This window comes from Ceratotherium simum, chromosome 9 (assembly GCF_057802395.1).
Source record: "Ceratotherium simum simum isolate JZ-2026a chromosome 9, ASM5780239v1, whole genome shotgun sequence".
Taxonomy (NCBI): Eukaryota; Metazoa; Chordata; class Mammalia; order Perissodactyla; family Rhinocerotidae; genus Ceratotherium; species Ceratotherium simum.
The window spans coordinates 73,701,494-73,713,569 of NC_141908.1; the positions used below are offsets into that span (position 1 = coordinate 73,701,494).

At 44.8% G+C, this 12,076-nt stretch overlaps 1 protein-coding gene across 2 annotated transcripts in view; it reads right to left on the reverse strand.

Moving 5' to 3' along the window:
- The window catches only part of ANKRD44 (ankyrin repeat domain 44), a 295,892-nt gene that overhangs the window by 263,729 nt on the left and 20,087 nt on the right, over positions 1–12,076 (reverse strand). The window lies entirely within an intron of this gene.

Here is a 12,076-nt window from a genome sequence, read left to right on the forward strand (position 1 = left end):
TTAAAGACAAGTAGTTCTCCCTGGGAGACCTGGAAATAATCTGAAAGCCTTTTCAATGGGCCACTGAGAGCCCAAACTGAAGCTGCCCAGCAGAGAGAGGAGGAGGGCGGGTGAGAAAGCAGGCGAGTGCACCCGGCGGGCACACGCTTCCTGGCGCGCAGGTCAGATTCCTGGGCAGCCGCCAGCCAGCCAGTTCTCTCACCAAGTCCACTTGGCTGGAGCCTGGGAAGGGATATCTTGAAGGCCCAAGGAGCTCTTTTCAAGAGGCCTTAAATCAAATGTCCTTGTCTATGCCAGAAACAACCTATAAGGGAAATCTTATCACAAAACAAGCAGCTCTCAGGCATATCAAGGATTTTTAAAATTAATTCCTTAAGCTGATCAAGTAATAAAAGCTGGGAATTTAAAAGGACTCAGATATTTCTACCTCACTGTGGTAATCTACCTGTAAGCTACTCAACCAACCATGAAAGAAACAATACGAACGGGACAGGCCTCAGCAGCTCAGTTGTCCACTAGGGCAAGGGGAGAGAGCACTTCACACCAACCACATGAATGGGAACGAATGAATGAATGAGAATTGTCAAGCCCACATGGACACCACCGAGGGGACCTGACATTTGGAAGGCCTGGAATCCAGTCCTCACTGAGACACTAGTTAGGTGCTTAAACCAGGGAAATGAATGAACAGTCTCTAAGCCTCAGTTTCCTCATCTATGAAATGGGAACGACAATTGTGCCTGTCTCCTAGGGTTACTGTGAGGCATGAGTGAGGACTGACATGAAGGCCTGGGGGGCACCAGAGGTGAGCTGCCCAGATCCCACTTTGGGGAAGGACTTGCTGCCCAGCTGTGGGGAATGCAGTGAGCACGTGGCCTCCAGCCACCAGCTCCTTCAGGGTCTACCTCAGGGGCAGAGAGCCACCTCTCTGAGATCATACCGGCCCTGCCACCTGCACAATCCGGTGACTGAGGCCCAGCAATTCCGGCCCAGAGCAGGACACTATGACGGCAACTCCTCACTCCGGGGTTTCCCACCCGGTTGGCCAAGGTCTTTCCAACCCCTTCCTCTGCCCAGTCCTGCTTCCTTCCCCTCCTGGGGTTGGTCCCTAGTGAGCATCTTGCATCCCAAATTCCAGGCCGGCATCTGTTTCCAGAGAACCCAACCTGCAACAAAGCCCATTTGCGGTGTTAAGTACCTCAGGGTTTCTGAAATGTGACAAAGAGCAGAGACCAATTCTGGTTTAGGAAAAAAAAAAAAATCAAGCTCATAAACTTTTTTTTTGCATATGAGCCACTTACTTCAAGTATTCAAAGACTGGTAGTGATGATTCAAGTTTAGGGCTCATGTCTGTCTGTCTCCCTCGCTGTGGTTCTCGGTGCGGTGGCACTGCCCCTAGAGGCTTTGGAACTGGGTCAGGGGCTCTTGGTTGTTGCACTGATTGCAGGGCTCTGCTGGCATTTGGGGAGGGGGAGCAGGAGGCCAAACTCCTACAATGTACAGAAGGTCCCTCTTGATGATGGATTATCCCACATCCCACAGAACTTTCACAAAACAGAAAAAAAGTTTACAGAATTATCTGAGTCTAGATCTTAACTCTGCATTTCATCAAAATATTTTGTTCAGTTTTAAATACACTGAATTTTCTAGTAATTCAATTACCCTGTAAATCAAGGGAAGGGTATACTTTATTCAATTCAGAGCTTTACCAAGAGTTTTTTACCATCTCCAAAAATCGTGACAGTTTCAGGAAAGTCACTCATGATTAATGAGTCTCCTCTCTAACATACCTGTATTGTCTACATTTGTAGTTGTCTTATTCTTAGTGATATACATAAAAAGACTTCTTTAGCCTTTATTTCTAAAGGTTTTATATATAAGACTATTGATAATACTCAGTTGAATATTTCTTAAATCCAAACTAATTTATTATAAGAGCAAATACCTATTTCATTATGTCTTCAAAGTGGCTGTGCGCACACTGAAATACAAGCTACTTTATTGTAAATTATTTCCATGTTATTCCTGTTATATTACAGTTGGAGTAACAGAATACAGGGAGAGTTGTTCTCTTTCTTTAATATTGTACGTAAGTGCGTTCCATTATCTATGAGTTTCATTTCAGGAAGTAAAGAGAATGTCACGAAATGTATAAACGGCGTGCTGGGTTTGATGGAGTTGGAACAACTGCCTTCTGAAACTGACTCTAAAACTGGGGTCTGAGGCCCACCTGCAGCAGAAACACCTGCAGCATTCAAGAAAAATCTAGGTTCCTAGGTTCCAACACGGACTCACCAGAATGTTCTCTGGGGTCAGAACCCAGGAATCTGTATTTTTTCAACGTTCCCCAGGTGATTCTGATGCTCATCCAAGCTTAGCAGCCACAGCTGTGGAGGAGAAAGGGCGCATGGAGCCATTGCCTAGCCTGGAGGAGCTCACAGTCTAAAAGTGGAGGGTAAACTGTGACTATATGTCGGACACATGGTTATCAAATACCAGAAAGTGACACCAACAAAGTGCTACGGGAATCCAAGAAAGGGAGTTGCCAGCCTGGGGGAGGTGTCTTGAGGAAGGCGCATTGGAGAGGGGATCTGAAAAACAGTGAAAGCAGGCGCCTCTCTGGGGAAGCACTACGGGAGCACTACGGGGAGCCTTTTGGGGAGCACTACGGCAGAAGCCTTTTACATACATTATCTCCCTCGAAACTCACGGCCACCCTCTGGGGTAAATACCATTCCTGTCCAGGTCTTTCCAAAGAAGATCCTGAGGCCTAGAGAAGTCAAGTAACTTCAGCTCTTCCAGCCCCGGAGGACAGTGCTTAACCATCCGCTACATCAGGCCTGGCCCAGAGGAAAGGACGGGGCAGGGGGGGGTGCGGGGTAGGTATGGGAGAGGACCAGGGAGTTTCAAGAAGAATGATTTCTATCCAAAAGCTGCATTTCCATCTTGTTATTCAACTTGTCACCAACATTCAGGAGGACAGGAAACCACCACTATGAGGGATTCCGAGCACATGTCATTCACATATGGCTGGAAAGACTCCAGGATGAGAACAGGCATTCAAGAGTCACCAAAGCTAATGAGCCACAAATCATAGAAAAGTCACCTAATTGAGGCAACAGCAGAATGGAAGGAGGCTCGGAATTAGGAGCTGTCTTGTTGCGCCCACTGACCTAGCAACAACATAAAGCAGCTCCTGCTTAATCAATTTCCATCTAATCAAAGAGCTATCTTAACACTGTCTCCCAGAGCAGCAAATTAGCCTAATAGTGAGTGACTGCAGCAATCAGGAGGGTATTGGTGGGGAGGGCAGGGATGGAAACATACTTGGAGGAAAAGCAACTGGCTGGTGCTAAGGGGTTAAGTGGTGTTTAACTAGCTGTTAAATTGCAAAGTGCTAAGCTTCCCCATTCTAATACAGAAATTGTCAACCACGAATAGAAACAAAGGTGAAACGCATCAGGTTCTGTTTTTATTCTGCATCCTGGACCGTGCATCCAGGTAGGTAGAAATTTTATTTTTATCTCTATAAAGAGAAAGATCAAGCCACCCGTTGTGTGACAAGTGTTTCTCAAACTCAGACAGAATTTAGCATGCATCAGAATCAGCTAGTGGGCTTGTTAAAACACAGATGGCTGGGCCTCCCCCAGAGTTTCCAACTCAGGAGATCCTGGGTAGGGCCCTGAAATTTACATTTCTAACAGTTTGCAGGGGAAGCCAATTCTGCCATACTGGGGACCACACTTTGAGAACCACTGCTCAGAATGTCTCAAAAGCCATTTGGGAGGGCAATCGGGGATAGAAAGAGATGAAGGAGTAGCTGAGAGCATGGATAGGGAGTGAGGCAATCTCAGCAAGCAATGGAGGGTCCCCCCAATAACACAGGGAAGCTTCCATGTATTCTTTAAACCAGTGATTTGTCATATCATTTAAGAATAAAGAGTCTATAACTATAAGCAATCATGTAATGGCTGCCACATGTCCATGGAGAATGGGAACGAACTGACAAGGAAAACAGAGGAGGCCTTCACTTTTCACGGATGTGAAATGAAATTGGCTAATCAAAGGGGAAGTCAGAGTATGTCACAAGGGACAAGAGGTCCCAGGTCAGAGACAGCTGAGTGGGCCACTTCTCTGTGTGCAGGACCCTAAGGAAAATTCACTGGTTCTACATTGCTGCTTCCCTCTGTCCACCTGACTATGTTCTCACTAGACTGATAACCCCGGGACCAGAGTTTGAAGAGGATCAGGCTTCTGCAATGAATGAAATCTTGGTTTGATCACCCACAGTCAGCCCCCATTGGCAACCAGTCCAAATCAAACTTCAGGTTTCTTTTGGACCAGCCTTACGCCCACCTGGCAAACGCGATGCAGGTAAGGCAGGGCCAATTACTTCATGCCTTGTGGGCAATGAGAATTTCTTCTGCTAAACTGGGGCAGGACTAACGCCAATGGATTACATCCCATTCCCACAGCTCCTCCAACTTCCAGGTGCGTTGCCAGCAGACTAGATGCTTCTGGATGAAGACTTCCAAACAAAGCATTGCTCTGCAGCCCCAGCTTTTATTAACTGAAAAGACCAAGAGGCCCCTCCGCCCATCCATCCTTTTGCCTTCTCTTGGGTTCGACATGTGGGTCAGCAGCAAGCACCTCAAATCTCAGAGGCGGAGACCTTTGGCCTTGGAAACATTTGGGGCAGAAACAGGTGGTGCGGCCTGGAGGAAACATTCAAGAGAAGGCAATACCAAAAACTCCGAGAGAAGAATCCCTCCGCATGGAATTTGCATTTCGTGCACTCAGTGGTTCTCCAGTTTTTCCCCCGTCCCTACAAAGGTCACGTTCTCATATCGTGTTGTGAGTAGGTCAGACTAAGAGGGTTTTTTCTTATGATTTCAGGCTGGATAATATTTCATAACTGCAGGATTGCAGTGCTGAGCTTAGCAGTGCTGTATTTAAGAGTCGCTCGCATATCCATCATTCAGCCCGCATTTCAAAGACTGATAAAATACTGCCCCCGTGGATTTAAGAGAAGCCGGTGATAAAACATTTTCCTCTCCTAAGTAACAAGGCTCTGAGGGTCGGTTCCTAATACAATGCCAGGGGCCCACCTGTGCACAATAAAAATGCATTTCTAACTGGAAGATGGCTCGCGAAACAGTATGGCACAGTCCAGGCAGTAAAGAAGCCGTTGGTTCTCCACATAATGGTTAGATTATTTGTCCTAAAACACTCCTTCGCACACATCACAACCCCTGATCAAAAGTCTTCCGAGGCACCCCACGCAACCCAAACTCGTCAGCAGTTTTTCAAGGACCTCCACAGCCTGCTGCCCGTTCTCCCGACCCCTCTCTCCCCGCGGCCGGTGCAAACCGTCTGCTCCAGGCCGACGCTCCCTCGTCGCTCCTGGGAACCCTGTGCAGAGCTTCCTTCTCTCCTGCTTTGCTGACCTTCGCCCCAATGCCCTCTCCCTCCTTCTTCCCAGTCTGTCGAACTCTGACCATGAGGCATTTAAAACCCAGCTCCAATCACATATCCTCCACAAAGCTGCTTTTCAGGAAACTGCCTGCCCTGCATGCTCTCCCTCAGGGTGGCCATGGTAGTGATCAGCGGGCACCGTACAGGGACTGCCCTGCACTGTGGCTTATTTACTGCCATATGCCCTACCCCGCCCCAGTTGCACTGTGAGGCTCCTAGGTCCCGGGACTCCTACCGGCTTCCCCAGGGTCTCACTTGTCCCCCAGGGTCTCACTTGTCCCCCATGCACAGGGGATGCTCACGAAAGGTTTGCTGCATCACTCTCCAGCGATCACCGCTGTATGACTCTGGTCCTCCCTAGGACTATGGTTTATGAGATACTTCTGTCTTTAAACCACCTTATTCCTCTTCCTTGCTGTCCAATCACTGCCCTCTCTTTTCGCCCCAGCAGGTGCGCGGACTGCCAATTCACTCTCTCCCTAGGGCTGTCCAAGAGCTTAATGAGTGTGTAACAGAAGAATCCTAAGAGGGACTGCTAGGTGGGAAAATCACTGTGGGTCCCACAGGGCCATGTGCAGCCTACGGCCAGGACACAGGCAGCTGGAGAAAGAGATGAACACAAAGAAAAGGGGGCCACGGCTGCTCTCCACCTCGGGCAGCAGTCCCTCTAAGAAACAAAGAGAAAGCATCTGGTAGAACATGGGCAAATATTGCTGAGATTAGAAAACTGCATGTAACAAAAGCACTGAGGGTTTGTAAAAGGCGGATTCCGCTCCCCACCCCCATCGCCAAAAAAGCGCAATAAAAAAACAAGCAGTTTTCACTCAGCACATCTGTTTTCAGTTACCTGTGCCTGAACCACAAACGTCACAGAGAAATGGAGAGATTTTGAGCCGACTCCGCGGTTAAGTCTGTCAGGGCAGAGAGTGGCAGCCTTGCACGAGGCTGCCCAATATTCATGGTCTTGAGGGGCCTCACTGACGACACTGTGGCGACCAGGAATTGTGCATTGACTTTGCTGAAAAGTAAAAGCAGCCCAGGGATATCATGATGATTGATAAACACAGCTATCCATGTTAGTCAACCACTGATTTCCAGATTAACTTAACAATTATCAGTCACACGTTACCAATCAATTCCTAACATATTTAGTCCTCTTCTCCCCATTACTCTATCTTGCTATCTTCCTAAACCGCTCCAGCTAAGATTTTGTTTCTCTTTAGTAAAAAAAAAAAAAGGCTTTGACTACTAGAATGTTCTTTACATTAAATCCTTAAGCCCTGGTTCTGTTCACAACATTGTCTCTCTAGGCTCATAAAAATGTTTCTAAGAATAATATTCCCTGCCTTTCAGTGAATTGGGGATACAGCATACTGTCCATAGATATATGCTGCAAAAGGGGGAAAGACAGTGATTCACAGTGTTCCTCCTTCTACAAAACTCTTCCACATCTGGTGCCCCGTTAAGTAACCGAAGACTGAGATCACTGAGCGACTCTTTGAAACAGTGCAATATTGGAAATCTCTCCACATCAAATCCGAACCCCTCCCTTATCAGACCTTACCCTAACCTACTCAAGCCTGATACAGGGCGCAAGGTTTACCTCCCCCCTCACCACCCCAGTATTATTGCTCCTTTATTGCTATAAACATGGCTGCAAGAAGGAAATTCAATTTTTTTGTTTGTGTGTGAGGAAGATCAGCCCTGAGCTAACATCCGTGCTAATCCTCCTCTTTTCGCTGAGGAAGACCGGCTCTGAGCTAACATCTATTGCCAATCCTCCTCCTTTCCACCCCCCCCAAAGCCCCAGTAGATAGTTGTATGTCATAGTTGCACATCCTTCTAGTTGCTGCATGTGGGACTCAGCCTCAGCATGTCCGGAGAAGCGGTGCGTCAGTGCGCGCCCGCCAGAGATCCGAACCCCAGGCCGCCAGCAGCGGAGCACGCGCACTTAACCACTAAGCCACAGGGCCAGCCCGGAAGTACAATTTTAAAAATCCACTTTGGTAACAGAGATCCCAATGACTTCATTGCTATGTTAAACTTTTTTGAGAAATCATTGCCATAAATTATTAAAGTACATATTTATTTAATAATTATTGTCGTCCATGTACTTAATTTGTTGCACTTTCAACAGTTGGGTTTCTATTAAGAATAAAATTATTTTATAGGGAAACATTAAATATTTACTATGATCAAAAAGGCACATCATGCTAGCAATTGTTTCACTATTAATTTTCTACTTAAATTGCTTTATACGGAAACATCAAGATCAATACCAAAATTTCAGTAGAACAGGTATTGATAGATGCATCTAAGAGCTCTGCCCAGAGACTGACAGGAAATTTTATAGGACTCAATAAGTATTTATTGGTGGAAAAATGAATTGTATTCCATTTTGTTTGTTCTGGGGGGACCCATCATAATGGGCTTTTTTTTTTTTTTGGTGAGGAAGAACAGCCCTCAGCTAACGTCTGTTGCCAATCCTCCTCTTTTTTGCTGAGGAAGATTGGCCCTGGGCTAACATCTGTGCCCGTCTTCCTCTACTTTATATGGGACACCTGCCACAGCATGGCTTGATAAGTGGTGCATAGGTCCGTGCTTGGGATCCAAACCTGTGAACCCCAGGCCGCCAAAGCGGAGCACACGAACTTAACCACTGAGCCACCGGGCCGGCCCCTGGGCTTTTTTAATTTAGCAGGCTTCACTGTAAGAAAACTTAACTAGGACAGTTTGGTATCACTTGGGCTGTGTCAGAGAAGGGCAACCAAGTTCAGAGACAGAGGTCATTGACATCCCTCACCAGTCTCCTTGTGCTGGCAAGAGAAATTAACCTATCCTGTGAGTAGGAGATAATCCAAGTGAAGCTTAGAAGCTCACACAAAAATTCACTTCTATAGAAGTATTCCTATGATGTTTCCTTCTCTAAAAAAAAGCTACAAGAAACTTCTCTAAAAGAATTATGAAATAAAAGCTTCTAACCCAACACAGAACACCACTAGTTAACTTGCCAAGTAATACTCTGGAAGCTGCTGTATTTTTAATTCATAAAAGCAGAGTCCTCTAGTGTATTCTCTGCCTACAAAAGTAGGTGGTTTTTCCACTGATCATCCATTTGACTTCTCTTCTCACTTGGAGAAAACTCACCCACTTCCACAGTTTTAATCACTATCTATTTCAATTATTGCTCCTTCCATTTCAAATACTTCTTCACTCTCCCTAAATGTAAAAAAGGTAAAAAGCTGGGCTCAATCCCTTTCCTCCCAACCTTCTAAAATTCCAAACATCATGCCTCCTTTTTGTTTCACCTCTCAACATCCCAGGGTGGCCCTCAGATCTGCCATACACTCCCAGGGCCTCACCATGACACATCAAAACCACTCCACAGCCCAGCTGGAACTCTAAACTAAGCTACTTGTATCCAAATGCCAGACTCAGCCTCAAATTCTTAAACACACACTCCTGTACACCTCACACCAGCCTTTTACTATAAACTGCTAAGTTTAGCATTCAAGATGCACACACACCATCAGCAACTGCCCTTACCAAGGCCTCTTCGGTCTTCTTTCTCTAATGCCTCCAAGTAAAAAATTTTATGGAAAACATGGTAGACATTGTAGTTTCCATGTTTGTATCAGAATCATTTCACATGGTTTTAGCCAGAACACTGATTCAGAATTAACACCTACCAACCAGTCTCAGAATATAGAAATATTGCTGTGGATTTAAACAAGATTTAAACTTCCCTTCTACCGCTGGGGAGAAAATGATGGAAAGTTATAAGCAAGCAAGGCAGTTTCAAATTCCCAGGAGACTTTTAGAGTAATATATACATTTTAAATTCCAAGGAAAAAAGTTTGCCTGCATTCCTTTAATAGAGGAAATACCAGTCAAACTACACCCCATTACACTATCCCTCAAAATACAGTTAGCGAGTTAGCAACATCATTTCCTCATTTTCCAAACACATCTGCTGCTAGATTCATCCAAAGAGGTACTTTACATCCTATTGCTGGCTTTGGAAATTACGAGCCTCAAAAGAAATTTGATGTCAATGAGCTAGGGTTAGTGTCTTATACAAGGGCTGACAATGATTTTCCAGTTTTAATTAAGCGAAGTAACTCCCATTCCGCCGAGAGGAGAAAATGAATAGAGAGCTGGACAACTATCTCCCAAAAAGGTCCAGGACATTGTCTCTGCTGGATTCAGGGCTACAGGGAAACTAAAATTAAAATGTTTTAAAAGAATTTACAATATTGAAATGTCTACATTTTTTTCTGGAGAAAATAAAGCATCAGACCTCATAGAACAAGCATGTAGCATGTTCATTTGGGATAAGAGCATCTCCCAAAGTGCCTAGAAAGATGGGCAGACATCTATACCTAGTGCCATTAAGAGATGGAGCTCACTTTAGTGAAATCTGTTTGCAAACAACATCAAGGAACTGCACACGGGGAACAAACAGGGCCCCTCGGGCCTGTGGCAGGCTACCAGGATTTCCAAGTTTTCCCTGCATTTTGGTCTAGAGGTTTCCTATCCCCCCTCACGATATCCATGTTCTATGACCAGATCCAAGTTGCCTCACCATGAAAATCAAACAATGGAGTACTTTTCCCAATTCTTAGAAGGAAAAAATAATAATTATTTATATATAATTAATAATTATATAATAATAATCATCATCATATATATGACATTTACTCTTTTGTAAGTTTTTCCATTAATTTCTCTAAAACCTTAGCACCTACCACCACATGATCTAACATGAAATTAAGACATTTAGTCAAAAACTGTGTCTGTGTGTGTGTTTAAACAAAATTCTAGAAATGATTCCTTAAACGATTTTAAATTACTAAATATTAAGATATGAAGACTTGCACTGTTTACAATAAAAATATTTTTTCTGCTAGTTAAGCAGGGCCTTTTTTATATGACGGAAGTAGTGATATTCCAATTTTGTGTCACTCCAAGCAATGTGCACCTTGAAGCCCACCCAGGAGCTTTACCCGCTGAGCAAGTATGAATATCATCCCCTAGTCTCCAGTCGAATCCCTCGGCCTACCTACAATACATTCTGCAGAAGTGATGAAAAGTTAGGGAGTTTGAGTTACGCAAGGCCTGTCACATTGCAAAACCTCCATCAAGGAGTTCCACAAACCCTCCTGCTGCAGGAATGTGGCTGGGACCACGGCGGCCAAGAGGTAGTCAATGGGGCATGTCTGATGCCATAAAATGCTACCTGTGGCATCAAGTTCTCACCTGTTCCTCTTCTGGGTTGTGATCTGTACACAGCAGCCTGCGTGTGATGGAGCAACTGGAGGAAACAAGTTCAAAGTGCGGGAAGCCATGGGCTAAAGCGACTTGTGAAATATTCTAGCTGGATGTTGGAGCTTTAATGCTTTGCTCTAATGGGGTAATGACTCTCACTCCTTTCTCATAAACATGTTAAGTAGATTTTTACTTTCTCAAAAAGCTAAATTCTTCTGTGGCTTTATGACTTACTTCCATAACCAAGAGCCTCTTAAGCTATTAACAGCCTAGTGTCACAGCCCTAAAGACTTGGCCTGTTTGTTAGTCTCAGGCATGCCCCCCATCACAAGTTCCTGCAAAATAAACCCTGGTCAAACAGACTACAGAAACAAAAAGGAAGGAAAACACAAAACTGCATTTGTGGTTGACACAGAACCTGTACAGAGCTTAAAGAAATCAATAAAATGATATAGTGTCAGACTCGGAAAAAAAGAAGAGATTTCAGTGTGGTCACCTCTGAGGACCCTCTGACCAATCAAGGCTGCCAGTTTGATCACTGAGCGCCAGTGGAAGTAATTCAACCATTGCGTCTCCCACACAAAACGCCTCAGCCCCAGAGCTAACTCTGGGTGAGTCCGATAGCGCTACCACCCCAGTTTATAAAGCAAAGAGGCAAGCCGGCCAATTTAACACAAGGGAGAGAACACTTCCATTTGGCAGGGCAGCTGGTTGACCAATACAGTCATTTGCTGCTCTACAAGAGTTCTCCATGACATATTAAACACGTTAGCCTTTCCTAACGTCCTTTGCCTCAACAGGTTCCAATTCCACCTTGCAATAAAACTGAGCATATTTCTATTTAATACTAGTTCTCTCAATTCGAAAACAATCTGTTTTTATTTAATCCAAAGATCTCCCTAAATGCTATCAAAATGGAAACCAAAGTTGGCTTAAGAATTCTTTGAGGGCCAGCCCCAGTGGCCTAGTGGTTAAGTTCAATGTGCTCTGCTTCGGCAGCCTGGGTTTGGTTCCTGGGCACAGACCTACACCATTCGTCTGTCAGTGGCCATGCTGTGGTGGTGGCTCACATACAAAAAGAGGAAGATTGGCAGCAGATGTTAGCTCAGGGCAAATCTTCCTCAGCAAAAAAATAATAATAATAATTCTTTGAGGTCCCAAGGAGAGAAAGAATGTCTTTCTACTTCCTCCACCTTGACTTCTTTTTAATGCTTCTCTTTACTTCTCCCAGAAATATTTAACTTGATTTTACATAATGCAAAGTACTCTTTTGCTTGTGAAACTGAATAAGTTGGTTTCTATTCAAACTGTTGAAAAATATGTAGCTTTGGTA